The 21,975-nt window shown below is 46.9% G+C and overlaps 1 long non-coding RNA gene across 3 annotated transcripts in view; it reads right to left on the reverse strand.

The window, feature by feature from the left end:
* LOC135177527 (uncharacterized) overlaps positions 1-15,811 on the reverse strand; it is a 70,788-nt gene extending 54,977 nt beyond the window's left edge. For all 3 annotated transcript variants that reach the window (XR_010303091.1, XR_010303090.1, XR_010303088.1), the window contains exons 1-2: positions 15,723-15,811; positions 15,302-15,428 (exon numbers count right to left, since the gene is read on the reverse strand). This is a non-coding gene — a long non-coding RNA (uncharacterized LOC135177527). The remainder of the gene's footprint in view (positions 1-15,301; positions 15,429-15,722) is intronic.
* Between the last annotated feature and the right edge of the window lie 6,164 nt (positions 15,812-21,975).

Genomic DNA, 21,975 nt, shown 5'->3' on the forward strand with positions numbered 1-21,975 from the left:
GACAGGGACCGTGACCTGGAACACAGCAGACAGTTAGGTGCCCATGGACTTTCCACTTCTGCTTCCCACATTGTAAAATGTATGAAGGAAGAAGAAAAGCACTTTAAAAAGAGTATGATAGGAGACCAAAATCTTCCCCAAACACCCTGGTTCCAGGCAGCTTTCTCCTAAAGCTGAAGAAACAGAGGAAGGAAAACAGGCAAGTCAGGGAGGCATGGATTTCCACTGTGTCTTTAGAAGCATTGTAGGAGACCACTTCTAGTGGCACCACTCTGTCTTGAGTGAAGAGAAGGATGACCACAGCATGCTGAGACATTCAGGCAGGGCCCTTACCTACAGAATACTCTAGGGATACGTCTGTTGGCAGCTTTTGAGTCAAAGATGTGCTCTGTTTGCATAAATATCTAGTAAGAGGAGAACTGGAAAAGAACAGAGCCCTAAAGTTTGGTAAGGAGGACTCTCTCTCTGGCTTTTCCAAGCAGACAGCCAAGCTGGCTTCCCTTGCTGAAACATCTCAGTGCTCATGCAGTGTGAAAGGCACTGGACAACTAACCCAAGACTTAAGTAGTTTCTACAGCATCTTTTTTATGAAGCTCTTTTCCTAGCAAGATGTCAACACAGTCATTTGGTATTTAGTAGATTTGGTCCAATTCTCGTTCAGGAGATCCAGAAGTTACCTTTAGATAAGGATTGTTACAAACGAACAATTTCCACTCTTCTCATTGCAGTCACACTCCCTAGTGACACTGCTCAGGCTTAACTTTCCTAAGGGGAAGATTCCCCCTTGCTCTGAACTCCTCACTTGTCTGTGCAGGTAATTCATCAGTCAGGAAGGCTCAGGTATGGAGCTGATGTGACAAATTCTGCTGCAAAGGTGTGTGCTATAGTTTCACTGAGTCCCTCGAGTAGGGGGGACTGGCTAAGCCCAAAGGCTTATCAAAACACAGTGATAAATCTCAGATATGACCTCAGCTTTTCAGGCTGTTTTGTTTAAGTCTCCAAAATCACTCAAGGAGTTTGTTGGGTGTTTTCCTTCTTACCTCCCTTCCCCAGATTCAAAGTGTATTGGTCTGGCTTCTGGTAGCTGGCACAGTGGTGCACTTCCTCTCAACAACTGCAAGCCTGTCTGAAAGCGAGGGCATCTTTGAGGTGGGATGTTTATATGGGCAGCATTCAGCCAGGGCAGCAAATGTGGCCCCACCTTCAAAGAGCCTGCAGAACACTGCTCACCTGATGCAAGCAGCAACTGTTTTTACCTGCCCTGCCTTCCAAGGGAGCAGCCAGCTTGCTAGCTGAGCTGAACCCAGAGAAGTAAATGCAGCTGTTTGCCCATCTCTTGGCTGTCACTGGTGCTGCAGCTCTTCTCAGGGTAAGGACACAAAGACAGCAGTGAGGCAGCTTTGCAGAATCCCCCAGCAGCTAAAGGAGAGAAAGCTGCTGAAAGGATTTACATCAGCACTCATTAAGTTAAAGATGCTAAAGAAATATAACCAAGTTTTAGTAGTTAATATTGCACTGTGCACAGGACTGTACTAGCCCCAGAATTCACAGAGCAAGAATTTAATGTGACCAAAAGCTAAAGAGGGGGCTTGGCATTCACTTACTGCTCCTCATGGAATCTACACTTTTTTAAAGTTCTGGAGATGTGTAGGCTACAAGTAAAGCTAAACCCAGCAGTTTACATAACTAAGGCACCTGCTTCAGGAGTAGTCTTGCAGACATTAAACTCAGATAAGCCAGATTTCCACAGTCACTAGAAAAAGTTCTTCCTGCTCAGTTGCTTTTCATATGCTGTTCTTCCCTCGACTGAGAAAACAAAGTAATAGATAACAAGAACTCCAAAAGGCAGTCAGTGTACAAAAGGTATCCAGCAGCAAAAGGGCAAAGGTCAATGAATGTAAACCTGGCTTCTGTGCCTAGCTATGATGGCAAATGCTTCAGACTCACACCTGCTTCAATGCAAAAGCTCTGTTCTATTGTCCTTCTCTCACAACCCTAATTAAAATTGCACCTCAACATCATCTCTCAGCTAGAAAGCTTAACAGATGCTCCCTATTAGAGTTGCTCTTCTGGGCTTGTTATAAAATCCCCACCAGAGTCAGAAGAGCTAAGGGCCAACCAAGCTGCTTTTGCTCAGCTCATTCATTGAGCTGCTTTGCTCATCCAACCTGTGCAGAATCTGAGGGGCTTTTATTGCTCTTGCAAAAGATCATCTCATTTGGGCTTTAGTTAAGCATATTTAAGAGTATGATGTCTGTAACACAAAGCTTCAACCACAGAATGGCAGTGACTGGGAGGGACCTCCAGAGATCATCCACTCCAATCCCCTGCCAGGGCAGGTCACACAGGAACACATCCAGGCAGGTTAGGGAAGCCTCCAGAGAAGAAGACTCCAAAACCTCTCTGGGCAGCCCTCATGCCAAGTTGGATCCTCCTGTGTTCCTGTTTGCACCCACTGTTCTCTGTCCTATCTGTGGGTGCCACCAAAGAGACCCTAGCAATTCCCAAAGTGGCTACTCAGCTGTGCCCCTACCACTACTTTTCAGGTTTTTACATTCACTGCATTTAGTCAGTGGGCTGATGGTCACAACAGGCTGATGGTCACAACAACAGGCTGCTGTGTGAGAAAGCAAACACCTTTCCCTGACAAGAGCTCTTCCAGTCCTCAATACTCTGCAGGAGTACTTTATCTTGTGAAATGCCAGGCAAGGAAAGGCCATCTGCCAGTGCTCACACAGCAGCACCTGGCAGAGGGAGGGCTGCCAGTGCTGGAAGACAGTCTACTCAGGGTCTAACCTGAGGCTGGAGCACCTCTGCTGTAAGTACAGGCTGAGGGAACTGGGGGCGTTCAGCCTGGAGAAAAGACGACTCTCCAGGGGGACCCCAGAGCTGCATTCCAATAGCTGAAGGGATCCTGCAGGAAGGCTGCAGAGGGACTTTTCATCAGGGTGTTTAGAGACAGGACAAGGGGGAATGGTTTGAAGCTGAGGCAGAGCAGGGTTAGGCTGGAGCTGAAGAAGAAGTTCTTCAGTAGAAGGGTGGCAAGACTCTGGAACAGGCTGCTCAGGGAGGTCTGTGGCTGCCTGCTCCCTGGGGGTGTTGAAGGCCAGGTTGGATGAGGCCTTGAGCAGCTGAGTCTAGTTGCGAGGTGCCCCTGCCCATGTTGGGGAGGTTGGAGGAGATGAGCTCTGAGGTCCCTTCCACCCTGAGCCACTCTAGGACTCTGTGCTTGCTTGAATTCTGAAAAAACAGCCAATATGTACAAGGTGTCTAATCTTGCCAGCATAAGAAGTACCCAGATATTCATCTTCTCACCCCAGCTGGAGTTTGGAACACACAATTTGCTGACCTGTTTCACTGTGTCATAGAATCTTCACATTTTTGTACTTGAGATTATTCAGGGGAAGCCAAAAATAACTTCTTCACTCAGCGTATAGAAATTATTATGCCAGTAGTCAGTGCAACAGCAGAGAGCTCTGACATGCGTCACAGCATCTAAGCTAAGCAATGGGCAGGGAGAGAAGTGCAGGAGTAGTTTTAGCTCTGTCATAGTGCACAAAGCTCTGATAATGAAAGCTTTTTTTCATACCTATAGTTTACTAGCTGTGACAGCTTTACTAGTTAAGTTCTACTAGGACAGCTGTAGTGGTAAAGTTCCTTTTACGAGCTGTTTGAAAGTGCCTCCACCTGAAAAGCCAGTGTGGGTTGAATTTTCTGTTTCTGCAGCTCTGCTGAAGGGCTCTACCAGTGACAGATGTCTAAGATAGGCTGGATCAGAACTCCTGTATGTGCCTGGCAGATGTACTCTGCAGGTGTGCAGAGGATCTCACAGCAAATGCTGCAGAGCTTCTCTGAGCCATGTCCCATGGCACTGCAGAAACATCAGTTAATGTCTTAGTCTTTGTGGGTGGGTACCAGCCAAACCACTCTTCTATTTCCAGCATCTGCCATAAGATAACTGCAGGCAGAAATGCTCTGTCATGTCTCTAGTGGAGACGAAACAGAGCATTTCTTCAAGAGGGACACAAGGACCTTCTCTGGTGTTGCTCAGTCTGCTGTAGAGGCAGAGAACAGCAGCAGGTACAAGTCCACCTGAATGTGAGCAATGTCAGGTCATTGATCAAAACGTTCATGTATCTGCACACCAGTGAAAGCTCTTCTGTGGTGTTCCTTTGTGTCTGGTGTCTGAATGGTCACCCAAGTTGAAAGCAAAAATATGTAGACATCTCCTTTGCTTGCTTTGTTTTCTTGTAATCAAGGAGTCCTAGAATGGCTCAGGTTGCAAGGGACCTCAGAGCTCATCTCCTCCAACCTCCTCAACATGGGCAAGGACACCTCACAACTACACTCAGCTGCTCAAGGCCTCATCCAGCCTGGCCTTCAACACCTCTAGGCAGGAGGCAGCCACAGCCTCCCTGGGCAGCCCGTTCCAGATTCTCTCCATCCTCCTACTGAAGAGCTTCTTCCTCAGCTCCAGTCTAACTCTGCTCTGCCTCAGCTTCAAATCATTCCCCCTTGTCCTGTCTCTAAACACTCTGATGAAAAGTCCCTTTGCAGCCTTCCTGCAGAATCCCTTCAGGTACTGGCAGGCAGCTCCAAGGTCCCTCTGGAGCCTTCTCTTCTCTGGGCTGAACACCCCCAGCTCCCTCAGCCTGTCCTCACAGCAGAGGTGTTCCAGCCCTTGGATCATCTTTGTGGCCTCCTCTGGACTCACTACTTCTAATGCTTTGTGTGCTCCTTCTGCTGGGGACACCAGCACTGGAGGCAGGATTGGAGGTGGGGTCTGGGCAGAGCAGAAGTTGCATTAGAATTACAAAACAATAATTCTCAATATTTGCAGCTTCTTCCAAATCATTTAGGAAGCTGTGAAAACAAAGCTGAGGCTATCAAAAGTGTGCTTTGCAATTCTTATTACTTTCATCTGGAATTCTTCCAGCAAGAAAAATCAAAGTCACCTCATGATAGCAACTGAAGTGTAGGATTGTCAGGCTGCCAGAATGTCTGTGAAGTGCTGAGGTAAACCCCAACTGAAATGCTTCTGTACAGACTGAGAGGCAAAATTTCATCTCCCTGGGGATTTGGGACGTTACACAGGTAGCTGCAGAACTATACAAGTGGTGAGGAAGTGAAGGCTTGGAAATCACTGTTCAGAATTTGGTCTTGAATTCTTAAATTCCAATCCAGTGCCTAAGCTTTAGTTTTTGCTATCATGTGGTATAATCAAGCACACCATCAAGAATGTCAGATTTTATGTCATTGGGAGGAAAATCACCCAAGATCAGACCCTTCTTAAAGCAGAAATTGGTCAAAACAAGTTGTCAATCAGCTCATGAGTTCAGTCACTGACATCTGAACTCTATTTTGTAGGTGGGGGGCCTATGGATAACACTGTCTTTTGCTTAGCATTTCAAAACCTTTCATGGTGATACTCAGCCCAGCACCGCACGTTAGCAGCACTCCCTGGGATGGAGAAACATCTGCCACCTCCTTCTTTTCTTAGCCTGTAGTTTCCTACAGCGTCACTTGGGTTTGCTCAGAAGAAACCAAAGTATGCTTGGAATTGCCATTTGGAAAAATGGTGCAGACTTGTGGTGGCAGTGGCATTGACTCCATGCCATAAAGCTCTTTAATGAGCTTCTACGTCTCTGTATCAAGTTCTGCAACCCAATCCCAAAAGAGTCCTTTTCAGAACCAATGCAGCCTTTTAAAAGGCCACATATATTAACTCTGTTTCAACGGCAAACAGATCTGCTAGGGACTTAGCAGACATTACCCTGAGGGGGAAGCTGGCATCTGGCATTCTTGGCAAAACAGCCCCAGCCTCCTCAGGAGCTGTGCTTTTGGATTCCCAGCCCTCTCCACTAACAATGGCCATAGAGCAATCAGCAATGCCATATGCAGGAGATAAGTTACTCTTATTATGCCAGGCCCCTCTTGCTATAAATCAAAGCAGCCCCACTTAAAACGTATGGAGTCACAGCAATTCAGGTCTTGAGCTGCAATCTGCCTGCTGGAACTGGAGGCAGCTGTGAGTGCTAACAACAGGTGCTGGGCCTGCCATGCTAACTCCCCTTCCTCAGCAAGGCTTTTGCTCAGCTGCACCTCTGTGATGACCACTCATCAGCAATGCTGAAACCAAGGGGCATATTGAAGGCTCTTTTACATTTCCATGGCAGAGTCATGGCTGAAGAGTGAAAAGGGAAAAGCCTCAGGTACAACAGCAGAAGGCAGCTCTAGATTTCCAGCAGCAGCATTTCAAAGCTTACAGGCATTCAGGTCTTTTTTCTGAGAGTCATTTGCAAACTGTGGCCATGGATCTAGTTTTAGATCATGACCTCCACCCACTTCCTCCTCGTACAGAGTTTAGTAAAGTTGGGTGCAGACTCACAGCCACCTTTAGAAAGCATCACCTTGAAAAGCTGTATTCTCATAGAAAAGACTGTGCACATTAAGGAAGAACCAAACAAAGGATCAGTTCCAGTTTCCTCCCCTGGAGCACAGCCTTGTGTGCAGTTAAGGTTCACCAACCCTTTGCACAACCCCTGTGTTTCTTTCTGCGACATTTCAAGGTCTCTTCCAGCCCCTACCATTCTGTGACTCTGTGAAGAGAATTGTTCACCCCAAATATCGTTTACAGAAGCTTTTAACCCTGATCTACAAGATAAACAAGAACAGCATTTGCCTTACAGACACACACTTTAAATACTCCAGGTAGTTTATGTCACAGCAGCAGCTTCAGCAGGGCACAGAATTAATCTTTCTGGAACACCAAGGAGGTGATAGCATCTGAGGCTGGAACCTAACCGCAGTAAATGAAACTATGCAAAGAATGGAACTATGCTGCCAGTTAGAAAGCTGTTGCCAGTCCCCAGAAGAGTCAGGACTAGCAGACTGCATCTGAAGAGCAGCACCTTCTGAGCCTTCCTCAAGGACAAGGAGGGTGGAAGGGAAATGACAGCTCAGAGGTTGCTAAAATGGCTGCAGGCTCCTACCTGCCATACAACTGGGTTTGTTGGGTTCTTTTGAACCACCCTTTACAAGAAGAATGGCTTTAGGTGCCAACCTTCAGAGAGAAACAGCTCAACCACAGCAAGACCAAGGCTCTTCCTAGGCCTGAAGCCTGCAGCCATGCCAAGGGACAGAGACATCCCTCTGGGGGGAGCAGGAGCTGGGGCAATGACAGCTACAGAGACCCCAGGGGAGGGCATCTGCAATTAATGCAGCTGTAAGAGTTGAACACTAAACTAACTACAGTGGTAAGGCTGTACTGTGACAGCTAAATCCCTTCTCTGGCCTCACGCTCAGAACACACCAACAGCCCTGGGTAACTCCCACTCATTTAGATCAGTAGCAGTTCTTACATCCCTTCCAGCTTTGGGTCAATGTTTGATCCTTCTTCTATGCCTGTTTTGTCCTACAAGCTTCTAGGCACTGTGTCTTGTCCTCAAGAAGTCAGCTTGCTCCTACCTCCAGAATCTCATCCCTTTTCTTGCAGCAAAGGCAGCTCTGAAGTTTTTTTGCATCTATTCTTCTCATAATTCTTCCATCCTTTGCCCTGTTGAGTAATTTTCTGCCTTACTCTCCTACACAGAAACCCCAACAAAGATTCTGCCATGAATTTTACACCCACTCCCTCCTTTTCTTCTTTCCTCCCATCTCTCATTCTTGTAGCCTGATGCACAAAACTCCCATTTTTGCCTTTTCCACTCTCCTCACACCATTCTTGTGTCCTCCATGGATGCCTTCTTTGTCCCCTTATTTTTCTAGATAGCTCAAACTCTTTCTCTGCTCATGCAACCAAAACCATTGGCACACTTTCGTTATTTACAGGGGCCACCTCAGGTCGCTACCTCTTCTGCCCATGAAAACATTTCACTTTCTTGCACCTTGGTTTTGAGGATAGGTCTCCACATGGTCCCTGAGGGCCACCTGAGTGCATGGAAAGGTTCAGAGAGCCAAAGAGACCCCAGAAAAACTCTCTCTCCTGGGTTCAGGTCTCCAGCAAATACCTGACTGTACTTCTGACGGCTAGCCTAAGCATGGAATTCCTAGTAAGAGGAAAAAGAAACATACAGCCTGTCAGGGCTTGGAATGGCAGCATGGCATGTGGCTGGGCAGGCTACGTCTGGAGTATCAGATAGCTGCTCCCCAGGCAGCAGACAGAGGAGCTTTGTGCGCTCTGCTGACGCTCCTTCAGCAAGGCCAAAACGCAGACATGGCTGGGGCTCTTCTGGCTTATGCTGACACAAACCCTCACACCCAGGAGTAAGCAACTATTTTCTCTTATGGCAACAAGATTTCGTGAAGGTGAAAAACTGAGTGCCAGTATTAGCCCTATGTGACTCCACGTTCAGCACAGGGCAAGCCCTTCTCCCTCAGTCCTCATTCGGGCAGGAGCAAGGACAGCTCCCATCAAAGCAAGTGAAGAGGAGATTTAGGCAAGCAGAGGACAGTCACACTCTCTCTGGAGACCTTACAAGGGAGCAGTTTGCTGAAAATCTTCCATTTTGAGTTCCTCAAGGTAATTCTATGTTTTCTTAGCTTCCTAGTCATGAACAATTAGATAAGATAGGACTGCTCCTACCTGCAGCAGTAACAGAGGAACAACCAAAAATGGCTGTTTCCCAAAGCTTTCTACAAGTTTAGAAAGGGAGCTTTCTCTTAGATTACCAGCAGCAATGAGACACTCTAACTTACACAGGTCCAACTGAAACAGGATATGCTAAGGTCTGCCCATGCAAGAAGAAGTAAAAAGCATGATGATGGCCATGAGAAGAGTGGGTGTTTGTGAATACCTGCACAGTTAATAAACTGCATTCAATAACATCACTGGAAAGATCTCAAAGATTGACAGAGAACTCCTTGGACATTGCCTTGATAGGAGTCAGGTATTTTCAAAGCCAGCTTGACAGTAGTCTCCTTTTTTGGGGACACTTATGGTAAGAAAACAGCACTGCAAAAGGCAGGAGCTCATCCAGTTTCCTCTTCCCACACAGCACAGAAAAGCCCCTCAGGTGAAGCCATGTGGCATAGGTCCCTCTGATAAATATTTAGGAAAAGGCATCATTAGCACCTGGATCTACAAGCATCAGAAAACAGTGTCTTACAGATGTTATGGGTAAGTCAAAGAGTTTGAGAGGGAGATCATCACAATGATGAGAAAGGATCCGACCAATAAGCAGCAACAGTCACTTCATGGTGCATGTGGCAAAGCCAATGCAAAAACAGGACCATGTGCTTTGAAAGTCACCCCAAGTTCCATCCAATTCATAGCAGAAACATCCCTTTGCTTTTGTCTTCACTCCTGGCTATATCATAGTAAGAATCTAGACTGATCTCTCCACTGTGTGGTAATGCAGAACAGCTAATCACAAATGGCAAAGCAACTTCAGTTCAGCCCGTGCAAAAACTTGCTTTCAGTAAAAACATTCAGCAATCCTCTGAACTCAAGCTCTACCTAAGCACAGAGAAACACTGATGGAGCCATCTGCCCAACAGCATGGACAACATCGACACCCCTGAGGACAGCAGATGGGCCAAGCAATCCCTTCCACCCAGCACTTAGGAGATGTGTTCTATGTACTGTCCTTGTTAGGTAGCTCTCAGCATGCAAAATGTCTGTTTTTTTTCTTTTTCCTTCTACTAAGTGCACGGAGGTGGTGGTGGGGACCTTAGAGCAGCCTTCCAGCATCTGAAGGGATCCTGCAGAAGGCTGAAGAGAGACTTTTCATCATGATGTCTTGCAAAAGGACAAAGAGGAATGATTTGAAGCTGAGGCTGAGGCAGAGCAGGGTTAGACTGGAGCCAAAGAAGAAGTTCTTTAGGAGGAGGGTAGCGAGATGGTGAGACTCTGGAACAGGCTGCCCAGGGAGGCTGTGGCTGCCTTCTGCCTGGGGGTGCTGAAGGCCAGGCTGGATGAGGCCTTGAGCAGCTGAGTCTAGTTGCGAGGTGTCCCTGCCTACACTGGGGAGGTTGGAGCAGATGAGCCCTGGGATCCCTTCCAACCTGAGCCATTCTGTGACTCTAGTCTGACAGTGACCACCCAGCAATACTACACAGAACAATTTTAACACAAGGCTCAAAGCAAGGACCTGGAGAGCCTATATCCCAGCATCTTGTGCATGTGCATTTGGTATTCTTTAGCTGGATGTAGTGCACGAGTTGTTTTGTCTACCACATCTCCCACTTTTGTTCTCACTGCATTTCCCTCTATTAGCACATTATCAATAAATTGTCCTCTGGTCTCTGCTTTTTTCTGGAATAAACTGAAGATAATGCAGAGCTTACCCAAACACACATTCCACAGGGAACGTAATCCAGTACTTATCTGTAAATACATCCACATATTTTCAGCAAAACCAGCTTTGTTATGGAATAAAAATGTCCTAGCAGAGGAGAAAGCCTATAAACTTCTTCAGCCTGATTCCTGTCAGAAATCAGTTCTCAGAATCACTGCAGTTTCCTGCAGCCTCACAGCTCTGTCCAGAGCCTCCTCCCTTTCTGTAAAACCATAACTACCTCTGGGATAACTTCCTCAACTCCCACCACAGCCCTCACTCAGACTCTGCTGACCAACACTTTCACAGGCTGCAGCAGGTACTGCTGGCACATGGAGCAGAGCCAAATCCAATGGCATCAGCTCTTCTGTGTTTACACCAGCAGCTTTCACTTGCAGTCTTTTAGAAGAAATAAAAAATTCCCACTGGGACATGGAACTCAATCATTGCAAGCCAAAGATAGAGATCTGCTGGCTCCTCAACAGTGAAACTTCACTTATTATCTTACCACTTCTTTAAATGTTGCTTGCACACAAACCCACATTTAAAGCAAAGGCTACTTCTACTCTCCAGACAGCCTTGATAAAAAAAGGAATGCTATTAATCACATGAACTACAAAACCCCATTTTCTAAGGACAAATGCAGGGTCCTGCATCTGGGGAAGAACAACAGCAGGCATCAGTACAGACTAGAATCTGTCCCGCTGGAAAGCAGCTCCATGGAGAAGGACCTTGGAGTAGTGGTGGGCAGCAAGTTCTGCATGGACTGCAGTGTGCCCCCTTGTGGCCAAGACGGCCAATGACATCCTGGGGGGCATCCGGAAAAGTGTGGCCAGCAGGGCTAGGGAGGTTCTTCTTCCCTCTGCTCTGCTGAGGCCACACCTGCTAAACTGTGTCTAGCTTTGGGTTCCCCAGTTCAAGAGAGACAGCGACCTGTTGCAGAGGGTCCAGTGGAGACCCAAAAGGATGATGAAAGGATTTGAATGCCTCTGCTATAAAAAAAGGCTGTGAGCCCTGAGGTTGTTTAGTCTGGAAAAGAGAAGGCTCAGAGGGGATCTGATCAAGGTCTGTCAACATCTGAGGAGTGGGTGCCAAGATGAAGGTGCCAGGCTCCGTTTGGTAGAGCTCAGTGACAGGACATGGAATAACAGGGACAAGCTGGCAGGGGCCTTGGACTGGATGATCTCTGGATCATTCTGTGATTATTACTCTGACACAGTTTAAATACTGTGCTTTTGGAAATACCTTCTTTAAGGAACCTGAGGCTCATCTGGCAGAGCTATCTGAGGACAGGTATTTTGTTTTCAGGGTTTTTCAGGCTTTCAACATCTTAATTATTTGTTGGAAATACTGCCAGGAAGCCATTGAGTGTGAAGAGCCCAACCTGCCCGTTCAGAAGGCATCCTGGGGACTATGGGCTGAAACTATGGGCCTGGAAGTCAGAACACAATTTGTCATCCTAGAGTATTCAGAACCAGGTGGAAGACAATCTGAGTGCAAGATCTGTCATCATTCCAGCCCAGCTACTGCTGCAATAGGAGCGAGATGTCATGTGTCACCCAAAACCTCTCCAAAAGAAAAGCTGATTTACCCCCCAAGAACCTTAGCCAAAGGTATCCCAAACAATGACAACGGAAGCCCTTAGACAATAAAGGGCATTACCGCAACAGTTTGTGCAAGACCAGTTTGTGCAGAGCCAGCCTGCACAAGGCTCTGCCAAAAGGTCTGTAGTGGAAAGCAAAGGAAGCAAATAAGGCAAAGGAAGAATGTCTATAATCTCACACCTGCTCCTTCATGCATCTCCCACCTTTCAGTTGAAACAAATAAAAATAAACCCCCCTGAAGCATTTTTTACTTCTTTTTGCAGAAAAGACCACTGATAAATCCTTCTGTCTACTGCAGGCTTCTGCAGCACTTAAAGTTAATCCTTGATTTCTGCTCCCAGGAAAAACAACAGCAGGTTGCAAAGCAAGGTTCAAACTTCTTAACACCCTTAATTGGGCTCCAAGCATGAATGCTGAGCTCTTTTCAGCAGGACATGGTACAGATTTTCCAAGGCCTGGATCAGAATTCCCACCTGCGAATACCAAATTCATGAGACTAATTTTTGTCACAATCACATCAGTGCAACTCTGCTGCGACTACAATGAGCGCACAGCAAGCTGCGACCATTGCTATTTCACCCCAGCTAGTTTCATTTATGTGGAAGAGACTATAGCTAATTTGCCCTTTGCTGGCAGCTGCTCAGCTGCAGCCAGGGTCTGGCTTCGTTACTGCTGCACTTCCCCTGCTCTCTTCTCCTCACAGCCCCGGCTCTGCAGATCAGCCTGCACAGAATGAACTGTTGCTCTTCAGTCATAATTCCAAAGTAGTGTTTTTTTCAGCTCACCCACCCTTAATTCTTTGACCAAGACTTACATTAGACCTTCTCTAGCTTTACAAAAATGACAGAGGAAAACCAAAACAGAACAAAACAGAACCAGCTCCTTCACACTGCTTTTCTCTTCTTGAGGCCAACATATTGCAATTTTAACTGATGAAGCTGACTCATGCCTGCAGTTTGGCCCATGACCTGAAAAGACTATAAGCATTAAAGCTCAAGGCTGCTGTTTTTCATGGGCTCCTTTTTCTGGACTAAACCTTCAGAGAACCATCTAGAGACACTTTTTTCAGACAGCTCCCTGCTACTTATCAGGAGGTTCCTTGAGTAGGTGTCAATGGCTGCAACACTCCTCATTTCGAGTTCACCTGTGATTAAGATGAGACAACTAGAGAAAACTACTAATTTCTTCAGGAATGTTAAATAGCTGGGAGTTAGTCAATAGCTTTAAAAAAAGGAGGAAGCTTCAAAGTCAGCAAAAGAATGATTGGCAGCTTCCTCTGGAGAAGCACGGAAGAAATCCGTGATTCTTGCAGAGAGCTGATCCCGAGTCCCTTCGATCAAGGGAGTGAATGTCACTGGCTGTGGACCAGCCATCAACAGCACAGCCAAAATTACTGGAATCGTATCCCAAAGCCAACCTCCTTCCCATGTAACATAGCTTGTTTGGCAATTAGGTGACAATTATGGGATCCTGTTCAGCAGGAAGCCTTAAATGTGAGCTTGTCTCATTGCAAGTATATTTATTTGTTTGCAAAATATATTCAATCCTGGCAGATGACTATGCAGATTAAGTGCTGAAAGCCTCCAGCTAACATTCGCATTTACAGGCTTTGTTGCTTTCCACCGCTGAGATCTTCACTCACTTTAATTGCTTACTGGCACAGATTTCAGTAGGCTCCAGAGAATATATTTGCCCACATGAACATCCAGCTAGAGATCTTACCAAAGCAATCTGCCAAATCAGCAAGCACAAGGTACTGATGAAGGAGTCTATCAGCCAAAACAACAAAGGAACGGTTTGAAGCTGAGGGAGAGCAGGGTTAGACTGGAGCTGAGGAAGTTCTCCAGTGTGAGGGTGGAAAGACTCTGTAACAGGCTGCCCGGGGAGGCTGTGGCTGTCTCCTGCCTGGGACTGTTGAAGGCCAGGATGGATGAGGCCTTGAGCAGCTGAGTCTAGTTGAGAGGTGTCCCTGCCCATAGTGAGGAGGTTGGAGCAGACATACTCTGAGGTCCCTTGAGGAACCTTTAGGTTTTCCAGCAGTAGCAAGCAATCATTACTTAAAGAATTGTTTCCTTTCTCCTCAGCTCCTCATTCCTAACCCATATGGGAATTGTCACAGAGGGGAAAACATCAAAGTAACATTTGCATTTGTCAGTCCCTTTATAGAAAATGGACCCCCCAGAAGGCAGTTAAACAACAACCCCATGCAGAGATACAGGCTGGGGTCGGAGTGGCTGGAGAGCAGCCAGACAGAGAGGGATCTGGGGGTACTGATTGATACCCGCCTGAACATGAGCCAGCAGTGTGCCCAGGTGGCCAAGAGAGCCAGTGGCATCCTGGCTTGTATCAGGAGTGGTGTGGTCAGCAGGAGCAGGGAGGTCATTCTGCCCCTGTACTCTGCACTGGTCAGACCACACCTCGAGTACTGCGTTCAGTTCTGGGCCCCCCAGTTTAGGAAGGACACTGAGATGCTTGAGCGTGTCCAGAGAAGGGCGACGAGGCTGGTGAGAGGCCTTGAGCACAAGCCCTACGAGGAGAGGCTTAGGGAGCTGGGGTTGTTTAGCCTGGAGAAGAGGAGGCTCAGGGGTGACCTTATTGCTGTCTACAACTACCTGAGGGGTGGTTGTGGCCAGGAGGAGGTTGCTCTCTTCTCTCAGGTGGCCAGCTCCAGAACAAGAGGACACAGCCTCAGGCTGCGCCAGGGGAAATTTCGGCTCGAGGTGAGGAGAAAGTTCTTCACTGAGAGAGTCATTGGACACTGGAATGGGCTGCCTGGGGAGGTGGTGGAGTCGTCGTCCCTGGGGCAGTTCAAGGCAAGGTTGGATGTGGCACTTGGTGCCATGGTCTAGCCTTGGGCACTGTGGTAAAGGGTTGGACTTGATGATCTGTGAGGTCTCTTCCAACCTTGGTGATACTGTGATACTGTGATACTGTGATACTGTGATAAATGCAGTACATCAATTGCAGTGCAGAAATCAGTTACAAGAAGCAAGACAGGAAAAGAGCAATGCCATAGCATGGGTTAGGTTGGAAGGGACATTAGGCATCACCTAAAGATGTATTTTAAGAGAGAAAGGATGACTGATGATGTATCAGCTTCCTATGGGATCAGCAAAAGAAGAGCAGTAAGTTCAGCAGAAGCCACAGGACATGGAGCAGAAGCCATTTAAAGAAGTCTTGCTGCAGGCAGCACTGCCTGTCTGGCCGTACAGCCTCTGCATGACCTGTGACATTGGAAGGCGCTTCCTGGGCTAGGTGCTTAGCCAGCAGAAGCCTGAACTTCAGCAGTTACTCTTCACACTAGCCAAACAAGTGCCACTGTCCTGATCCAGCCTCTTCCTGCCTAACTGGGGGGGGCCACCAGGCCCCCCCAGCCTTTGTCCCACTACCATTCACCCAGTGCACACCATGGGGACTCACCAGTGACGACAGGAGCAGGATCCTCTGCCCAGGCAGACACAGTTTGGAGCTCCAGCCTTTCCTGGGGCCGATTATAAGGGGGAGTGGGCAGAAAGAGCAAAGTGGTCACACCTGGGCTGGGAGGAGACTGCAAGAGAATCCAGGTGCTCTGAGTTTGGGGGAAAAAAGGGGAAAGTGCTGTGTGGGGTACAAAAGGGGCAGATATTGTGAAAAAATGAAGAAAAAGGTTGGAGATGGAAGAGAAAAAGGTTGGAAATGAAAAGAGGAAGATGGGAGAAAAGGAAGGAGATAGAAAGAAGAAAGATGGGGGAAAATAGGAGATGGAAAGGAAAGAAGGGAGATGGGGGAGAAGGGAGATTAAAAATAAAAAAGAAAGAAAGAAAAAAGAAAACTGGCCTGTAGTGTTTTCATTGAAATCAACCTGTTCGTGGCCAACCCTCTGTCATTTCTGCTTGGAGTAGTAACCAGACATCTTCACTAGCTTACTGTGCTGGCTGAAAAAGAGCAAATCACACCTAAGAGGAAAAAATGAGGAAATAAGGAGGAAACTAAGAAATAAAAATGAAAAAGAAAACCAAATACAGATTATAAATATATATATACAAAGCATGAGGTCTTTCAGCAAGGTCTCCATGGGATGCATTGCTCTGTGACCTGTACTAGATTCTACGGTCCTGCTCTGGCAGAGGGGTTGGACTTGATCTGTGGAGATCCCTTCCAACCCCTAACATCCTCTGATTCTCAGCACTTCTTGTTTCCCACATGGCAAGGACAGGGATGTCAGCTGTGGGTAAATAACCTTTCCTCATCCACCTGCACAAGTAAAAAAGCCAAGATCCGGGCAGCCAGAATGTTTCCATTGCAGCTCGTGTGCTGTTATGCCTGTATCTGCTCCCTTCAAAGCACCACACTATGTGTGCTTTGACAGAGGAGCTGGGTGGACCTTGTGTCCTGTCACAGTGCTAAGGAGCACCCAAAAAAATCCATTTTATTTTGCACTAAGCAAGAGCTTTAGTATTAAACCTGGACAAATTTTAGCCCTCAATTTAGCCTACCTCCTTCACTTCTCCAGCTGTAGCCAGAAGGCATCTCCAGTTGTGAATGAGGAGGTGAGCAGCTGTCACACATCTTTCTGCCACTCAGCAGAAACAGGTGCCTCCAGAACTGAAGCAGGAGCTAGGTGTCCAGTTTTATCTTCCCTTTTGGGTACATGTCATCATAGAATCACAGAATTGCCAGGGCTGGAAAGGACCTCAAGGACCATCTAGTTCCAACTCTCTTGCCACGGGCAGGGACAGCTCACACTATATCAGGTTGCTCACAGCCACATCCAGCCTGGCCTTGTAGTAATGAACCCACACACCACTGCTGAGTCTATCACAGTAACATGTCCAGACCCACCACCAGCACCTTCCATTTTGCTAAGCCATAGAAATCTGCTCACCCAACTCACTATTTGCTACACCTGAGTCAGAATTTTGTCAGCCTTTCTTTGACTGTGATTCCCTGCTGGTAAGCTATTAATAGGCATCAAAAAGTAACGGAAAGCTATTATGATCATTAAAGTAAGCAGAGGAAAAGCAGCCAACCTTTGCTTACAGATGTGCCAGAAACCAGAACACACATTTTTTCCAGTTCACAAACACTTTAGAAAGGAATTTTGGTCCTGGCATTCTTTGGGGAAATCAGATGCCTAAAGGCCATTTAGGTTCAGCAATGGGGAGGGGGTTTCTTGGTTCGGGAAGCTGATGACCAAGTCATGGGCAGATGTCATTTTCAGGAGCAAATAAAATCAACACACCTTGCCCATGCTTTGCAAAAAATGCACATTTCAGGGAGCTTATTTCCAGCCAAATGCTGAAGCCATTTTTTGCTCAGGAAAGGTCACTGAAGTCAACAGAAGTTTTGCTGAGTGAGTACTGTGGGATTTGCTTCTAAGAGTCATCAAAATAGTGTCTTTAGTACCGAAACAGCAGCAAAAAATGCAGTCCCTGTGAATCATCCAGAAGAACTACTGCCTTAAAGGGAGACACTCAGCCAGGTCATTCCAGCACATGTTGGTGGGACTTGGGTGCAGTGACCTTCAGCTGGCATTGGGACAAGCTGTGAGAAGCACATGGGCACATTAGAGTTAGCCCAGGTTAGCGTGAGAGGTGTTAGGGGCAGCGGGAAGCTCCTGCCAGCAGGCAGGCAGGCAGGCAGAGTGCGTTTCTGGAAGGAAACATGTTTTCACCGAGAGAAAAGAGAAAAATAAACAAGGTGGGAAAGGAAGCCAACACTTTCCACTGAAAGAAAGAAAAACTATTCAAAGGATGAGGAGGTCAAAGCAAGAAGAGCTCCTCTGCAGACTTGTCAGGTCCTACTGCTTTCCACTCCTGGGTGCAAAAGCTCCATTACTTTGCCTTCCTTTAGTCATGGACTCAGAGAATTGCCTGCTTAGGAAAGACCTGGAGATCACTGAGTACAACCAGAACCTAACAACTCCTTCTACACCACTCTGAAACCGTATCTCCAAGTACCTCATCTAGATAGCGTTAAAACACCTCCAGGGATGAAGTCTCCACGACTTCCCTAGGCAGCCTGTTTCAGTGCCACCTGACCCTTTTGGTGATTAAATTTTCCCTAATATCCAATCTAAACCTCCCCTGGTGCAACTTGAAGCCATTCCTCTTGTCCCGTTACTTGCTACTTGGAAGAAGAGGCCTGCCCCCACCTCACCACAACATTTTTTCAGGCAGGTGTACAGAGCAGTAAGGTCTTCCTTCAGCTTCCTCTCCTCCAGGCTGAAGAATCCCAGTTCCTCAGCTGTTCCTCACAGGACTTGTTTTCAAGACCTCTCACTGGCCTCACTGACCTTCTCTGGACAAGCTTCAGTACTTCAATGTCGTTCTTGCAGTGAGGGACTCAAAACTGAACACAGTTGAGGGGTGACCTCACCAGTACCAAGCACAGGGTTAAGGTCACTTCCCTGGTCCTTCTGGCCATACAAGCTAGGATGCTGGTGGCCTTCTTGGCTGTCTGAACACTCCACTGGCTCAGTCACCTGTAGACCAGCACCCTCAGATCCCTCTCTGCCAAGCAACTTTCCAACCTGGTTGATTCTATGATTCAAACGCAAGCAGCACTTGTGTGCCTAAAACCCTGCTTTCCCTCCCTCTGGCTTCACAATTTAACATCTGCAAGTAGCACCACACTGATTAAAAGCTTCTCCTGACACCACTGCAATGATATACAGTAACCTGGACCTCACTTAAGGACCATGAGCTCCCTTCTTGCCATGAAGCCCCATGGCAGCTTTTAAACATATTTTCTGAACAAATAAGTACATCCCAACTGGTTATCACTTCAGTAGGTGATCCTGCTTGGCATGGGGCGCTTGACTTGATGACTTCTGGGGGTCCCTTCCAACCTCTAAGGTTCTGTAATTCTCTGATTCACATCTCCTGTTGCTTTTCTGTCCTGTAATCAGAGCAACTCTTCATGCAGCCTTTAAGAGAGCAACTACAGAGCCCCACACTGTCAAATGCAGAGGGCATTACTGTGACCTAAGGGCAACTTCTACCTGCTCTTTGATGGTTCTCTGGAGAGCTGACAGCCAGCAGGAAGCAGGTTGAGCTCACTGCTGTCTATTCTGCCTGGAGGACATACAGGCTGTACAGCAAGACTTCCTCTCCTGACCACTGCTGGGATATATTTATTTGCAGCTGGAATGGTAATTACATGGACAGCTCTTTCCAGCTGAAGTATGGTTCCTCCTTTTCACTCTAAAGTCAGGGTGACCATAATGCATCTGTTATTACAAGTGGTGTTTGCTCTCTCCTGACACTGGAAGAGACTGCCAGCCTGCCAGCTCAGCAAAAATACTAACCAGCATTTGTTTTGCTGGCCAGATGAAAACAAGTGCATCTCACGTTGACATCAGCAGCACTTGAGAAAAAAATAGTTTTCCATTGAAAAAAAAACCACCAAAAAGTCAGGAAAGAAAACAGAGAGGACTCCTGAAAAAAGAGCAGATTCTCTGTAAAATAATGTATTAGGAAAAGGAAGTCAAGGGAGGAGGAGAAGATAAATGAAAGGTGACCAAGCAGGGAAAAGAAATAAAAAGAAGAGGCACAAATTCGTGTTCACTCCACTACTGGTGGCTTTCATTGGAGGAACACAACATTAGAATTATGAATGGGAACTTGAGGATTAATTTCAGTGAAAAAAGTAATCAGAAGTATCTGCCAGCAAGAAAGACAAGATGTGGATGAGAGTAATCATTATAAATGGTATAATCAACTTGGCCTGCAGGAAACCCCAGTATTTGCAGTCTCTGATGAAACTGGGAGTGGAAGGGTGACAGCACAGCCCATCTGGAGTCACCTCTGGGCTTCTTCCAATGTATTCAGCACTGCTGGTGCTGGTCAACCTCCATTTTCACGTCTTATCTCTGGCTAACCAGGACCTGAGGGGGAATCATTCCTGTGCCATGATGAAGGTCTGCCCAAGCTGCTCCACTAATGCTTCCCAGTAATGCCTGTAATAAATCATAGACTCCTAGAATGGCTCAGGTTGGAAGAGACTTCAGAGCTCATCTCCTCCAACCTCCCCAACATGGGCAAGGACACCTCGCAGCTAGACTCAGCTGCTCAAGACCTCATCCAACCTGGACTTCAACACCTCCAGGGAGCAGGCAGCCACAGCCTCCCCGGGCAGCCTGCTCCAGAGTCTCACCATGCATGGACTGAAGAAATTTTTCCTCAGCTCCAGTCTAACTCTGCTCTGCCTCAGCTTCAAATCATTCCCCCTTGTCCTGTCTCTAGACACACTGATTAAAAGTGCCTCTGCAGCCTTCCTGCAGGATCCCTTCAGCTATTGGCAGACAGTTCTAAGGTCCCCTTGGAGCCTTCTCTTCTCTGGGCTGAAGACTCCCAGCTCCCTCAGCCTGTCCTCACAGCAGAGGTGCTCGAGCCCTTGGATCATCTTTGTGGCCTCCTCTGGACTCACTCCACTGAGTGTCCTCTTCTGCTGATGACACCAACACTGGAGGCAGGATTGGAGGAGTGGTTCCACAAGTAAGTGATGCAAAGCCATAAGCTTGGCCACTGAAAACACACTTCAGAACTTGTGGCTTTGATACAGAAAAATGACAGATAAGAAATAAACTCAAACCTCTTGTAATACATTTTGTGTATATGTATAAACTAACCCTCATGGAGGATTGACTTGAAGCAATCCCAGGACAACTTAGACTCATTCTGATAAGCCAGATATTGGAAATCCCCAGTCCTATCTGTTTCAGTTTGAGGGACAGTTTGTGTCCAAGCAGCCCATCTTAAAGAGTAAACCTTCTCCCTCTGTGTTCTGAAGCAAACAAGGCATTGTGGTTTCTCTGTGTGACTGAAAGTTCTGAAACCTGAGAAGGAAATAAGCGAGCAGTTGGCTTTGGTGTGACACAGTCACTGTCATTTAGACACTCAAATAGCATCCTGTGGTGCTGCTGGTCAGTGGCAGCCTGCTGAAAGGCTGTGTTGAACCAAGGTGCCCTCCAAAGTGGGCAGCACTACAAGGAGGCACCACCTGTAAAGAACAAGCCTGCCATGGAGACACAAAATTCCAGGTAAGCAGGGCTGTGCCCCTAGGAGAGCACTGATCACTTGGAAACTTCTCTGAAGAGAAGACAGGCACAGGCAGCTCAGTGCCAGAAGAGCAGCAGCTGGCTGACATTTCATGTGGAGATGAGACACTCTGAGATGGCAGTCTTTAAGGCACATGTGGCTGCTGGTTGAGATAGCATCCCCTCCACCCCTCACCTTAGCAAAACATCTGAGTGGCACAAACTGTTCTGGATGGCAACACCTCTACCATTTGCTGTTTTCAGCTGTTGATAAACCCACTGAAGTGACTGCAGCTTGCACCTGTGGTGCATTACCTCGGCATGCAGCTGGTTAAGATTATTGGAATGAGAAGGACTGGGTCCTGAGGCAGGAGGCCTGGAAGCATGGAGAGCTCATAACTACTTTTTTTCTTTCCCAGTGTCCAATGCTGAGGTTTCAGCCTGCTATTTATTTCACATTTGGGTATTTCTCTTCATATGTCTGTGCTTTATGAAAACAATGCCTACATGTAATTAAATGGATCTTCCTTTTTCTAGAGACATGTAAATATAATTCTAGGGCTTCCTCAGTTGAAAACAGCCATCTTTTACACCTTTTTTCCTCCTACCCACTAGGTAGTGATTTTCTTCCTTAGCCATGGATTACTCTCTCTCAAGTCTGTCATTCCCAACTACTCATTTGGTGGAGCACAGCAAGCTTTTTCAATCACTCCTTTTTGCTGACCATGTAGATGAGGTTGCAGGACTCAGTCTTCTCCTCACAAAAGAATGGCCTGGGTACATTTTTGTTGTACATCTGAAGTAATACAACTAGAATATTATACCAGGATGTTCTGATTCCAATCCCACAAAGCCTTTTTAGGGCTGTTTGCATCACATGAAAAGAGTGCTAAGCTAAAGTAAGCAAGAACTTCTGCTCCTCTAATAGAAGTGTTCCTGTAGGAGATTATACCCGTGTAACACTCCCAATGATTTGTCTCCCGTTGGGACAAAGTCCTAGACAATGACGTGCTCTGTGCAGACACAAAAGCATCATGCAGATGATAGGTTTCCATGCTGCTCAGATAACATGGTC

Source organism: Pogoniulus pusillus, chromosome 1, assembly GCF_015220805.1.
Source record: "Pogoniulus pusillus isolate bPogPus1 chromosome 1, bPogPus1.pri, whole genome shotgun sequence".
Lineage (NCBI taxonomy): Eukaryota > Metazoa > Chordata > Aves > Piciformes > Lybiidae > Pogoniulus > Pogoniulus pusillus.